This window comes from Theobroma cacao, unplaced genomic scaffold (genome assembly GCF_000208745.1).
Source record: "Theobroma cacao cultivar B97-61/B2 unplaced genomic scaffold, Criollo_cocoa_genome_V2, whole genome shotgun sequence".
Taxonomy (NCBI): domain Eukaryota; kingdom Viridiplantae; phylum Streptophyta; class Magnoliopsida; order Malvales; family Malvaceae; genus Theobroma; species Theobroma cacao.
Window position 1 is genome coordinate 24,391 of NW_017234753.1, and position 4,004 is coordinate 28,394.

Genomic DNA, 4,004 nt, shown 5'->3' on the forward strand with positions numbered 1-4,004 from the left:
ATTTACAAGTCTTTGTCGAGTTTCTTATAAAAATACCTTTCTCAATTAATTTACTATATGTCTATGCAAATTATATTAAAGAAAGATTCATTAAATTTGTGCTCTAATCCTAGCTATGTATGGCTTATAGGTGTATGTCTACCCTATATGCAAATCAAATCACCTAATTAACTAAGTGTATTTGATCATACGCTATTTTATTCAAGGTCTACTTAAATCTCCTTCGTCAAGGTTTAACCTAGGTTTCCAATTCAATCTAGTTGGTGGCCAGTCAACTAGAAGCATTAAGAACAGAATAAAATAAACAACTTAAATTTATCAAACATAAGTAAAAGAAAGATAAATAATTTAAACTATATATTGAGTTCAATCATAATCTTAGATTAAAAAGTTAGTTCCCCATCAAGTTATACATCATCATCGAATAAAATATAAACATTAAAACCAAAAGAATAACAAAAAGATAGAAAAAACCAAAGAATGAATTCTTGATCTCCAAATCTCCTTGAAATCTTCAAATTCCTTTAATGACTCTGTAACTTGACTCTCAGTTGTTAATCTAGTGTTTTCTTCTTCTTCCTTAAGTCCTCCGAAAGGTTGTTTTTATAGGCTTTGAAGTTAGGGCAATTTAGGTGAAGAAAGAAGTTAATTTTAGCTGGGATTTCCTTATCAGACTATGTAAGTCACAACTTTGCCAAATTAATTAACAGAAATCACAATTGCTCTAGGACTGCTACAGTGTGTCAACTTTGACAAGATTTTCGACCATCCTACATGCTGAACTGGGTGAAGTAGTAAACATAAAAGTTGTAGATCTTTCTTTTTTCTTTCGGATGGTCTAAGAATTGCTTCATTTGGAGCTTTGTGGAGAATGTTATGGTCAAAATACCAAAACATATGCATTAGAAGTCTACACCTCGAAATTGCTCTCCTTTTTTCATTAAAATTCTTCTTTCAAACACCTACAAAAAGCACAAGTAAACAATAACAACCTATCTTAATCATATTAACACCAAATTAAGCATAAAATTAACCAAAATTAGATTGACTCACCTAAAATAACTAGTTTAAAATAATTAAATAAAACCTACTAATTTTTATGCATTACTACAAAAACCTAGTCAAATTATTATCAAAATTAAGCTCAAATAACTCTATATCATAGAGTTGTCATATGCATTGTTAGGGAACTGCAATGGGTTGCAATTGTTAGATCCTTATGCATCAAAGCATAATCTCAAAATGTTCTTGATCAATGTATCATTGAGACTAGACATTAATGATGCTTAGAGAGTGGTATATTCTATGTTCCTTACTTTGGAAGTGAGCAATTGATCTCATAGATTGAAGTATAGAGATACTTGGATTTAGAATATAGGTGCTTGCCTAAAAGAGCAAGTTCACTGAACATGACTCACCATGAGAAGTGCATTTGGTAATGCACTCCTGCGTCTATGCAACACTTCTCATGTGTCAGTCGTGTAAATACTCCCTAGACTTGAGACACTAGGTTGTCTTATATGTGGAGTGTTATGCTTTAATTTCATCCCTACGTATGCCTAACCAAGGATGCCAAAACAGGATGCTTTTGGGTATACTATAAAGCATGTGAAGGCAAATGAGTGGTCAAGGTATGAATCATCACCTCCAGCGTTTTAAAGGAAATATTCTATCAGTTCTTGGTTAACATTAGCTTATTGAAGTCCTTGGCCAAGGCAACATGGAGATTGTAAAAAGGTTTCATAAGTCTGTATAAAGCTAATGCTATAACTGCAAGAACAAATATAGAGGTCAATAAAGTAGACATTGTACCAAGCTCTTATCATCTCCGGGATTTATGATGAGGGAATGAATTACACTGATAGACTGTACATTGAAAAGTTGTCAAAGAACGTTTTAACTCTCCTAACAATTGGGTGGCAATGATGTATTGCTAGATCCCAATCTTGGTCTATGCAAGATTATAAATTAATTTATTGAAATTTATAGTAATCAATTCCATTGCCAACATGCTAGGAACCTAATGGTCACACACAATGATTGCATTTTAATTAAATTGGGAGAGTGATGATTTAAGTTAGACTTAAATCACATGCTAGGTAATTAACTTTTATAAACTTAATTAAAAGAGTTTAATTAAGTTTTAGGCATAATTAATAGTTATAATTATAAGGCCTTGATTGCAAAATATAACGAAAATTAATTTTGATTTTAATTTCCAAGGACTGAATTAAAAGAGTTTAATTAAGTAATGGGCCCAATATTAAAATGTGTTATAATATCGAGGGCTTAATTTCAAAATTGAAGGTATTTTAACCTAACTATATAGGTCACCTTTTAACTGTTTTCCATATGAGAGTTTTTCACAATTGAAGAAAACTTAGTTTTTGTCAGAAAACAAAAATGTTTTTTGTCTTTGTCACCACTCCCTTTATGTGAAAGAGAAATTGCTTTTGAAGCAATTTTCAAGAGAGGTTCGACTAAGATTGTGAAAAAGAATAAAAGGACAATTGTTATCCTCTTTGCTAGCACAAAGTATAGTTATAAACTCCCTCCTTTATTAAAGGTTCATGTGCAATCATGTGTACTACCGTTAGAGGCCAAGCACTTGATGGGCTAGGGTTTTTTCTCCTTATGGTGTTCATGAGATTGCTTCGAGAAGTGCCATTGTGATTACAAAATTACTTGGCAAGGTAACTTTCTAAATAGTAATTAATTTTGTGCTTTTATATATTAAATATCACTAAGGTGATCCAAGGGTGGAGGCATGTTTTGCTTTTTTAGTTATAATGTTTTAATTTTTTTTCTGCTACGTATTTTGAGCATGCCATCCATAGCTAAATCCATTAGTGGTATCAGAGCCTTCCTTGGTTCGATTTGGACACATTTTTATGTATATTATTGTTAATGCCTTGTTGAAAAGGAATATGAGGTGTTAAGGTTTTGTTTTACACAAAGTAGTAAGTTTTAAAGTCTTACAATTTGTTCTATTATTTTAAGTTTTAGATAGATTTTTATTGTAAATTTTAAAATTTAATTCATAATATTAATCTCATTTTAATGTCAAAATATTGTAGATTAACAAGTGCATGAGATGCACAAATTAATTTAGCAAATAAAGATTTGATCTTATGACATTATGGTGTGATTTAAATGGCAAAATATGATTCTGTCCGGCCATGGTATTGGCCAATTTTTAGCCATAAAAGTAAGGTTTAAGTGCTTCATAAAATGCAAGAAAGTTAAGGGATTAATATACATTGGAAATCTTCCAAGATGGGTGATTATGTGTGGCTAATGGTGGAGGTAAAGCTACCAAAACATGGCTAAAACAGCAGCTGTTTGCAATAGTGACAGTCGAGGATTTGTTTGGCTTGGCACACAAGAAAGGCCTAAATTCATGCAATTAGTTGCATCAATTAGTTGATAATTTTTTTATGGAAAGGTTCCATAAATTATCCAAATTGTTGCCAAGAATTTTAAGGATTTAAATCACTAGAATTAAGCCTTCATAAAGCTGAGTTGGTGGAGTCAAAACCGTTGCTGCCTTTGCAGCAGCAAGCTACAGTTTTGAATTTTTTTTGACAGCCAAAAACATTTCCTAAAATACTGAAAATTTACAATGGAATTGTTCCATATGTTGTCTATCAAAAAAAATTTAATTGGGAATTAAATTCCTGATTTATCCCACCAAATAGCTTTAAAAGTAAGCCAAAACCGAAAATGCCTCTACAGATAAAGGTCATGGTTTTGAATTTTTTTTGATAGCCCAAAACGTCTCCTAAAATCATGAAAAAATATTATGGAATATCTCCATGAGTTATCTATCAGGATAAATTTTATTAAGAATTAAATTCCTAAGTTTGAGTCACAAAGAATTTCAAGAGTTCTCAAAAACCGATTCTGCCACCAATAGATAAAGGTCACGGTTTTTAAATTTTTTGAATAGACAAATAACCTCCTAAAATCTTGAAAATTTATTCTAGAATAGTTGCATGAGTTAT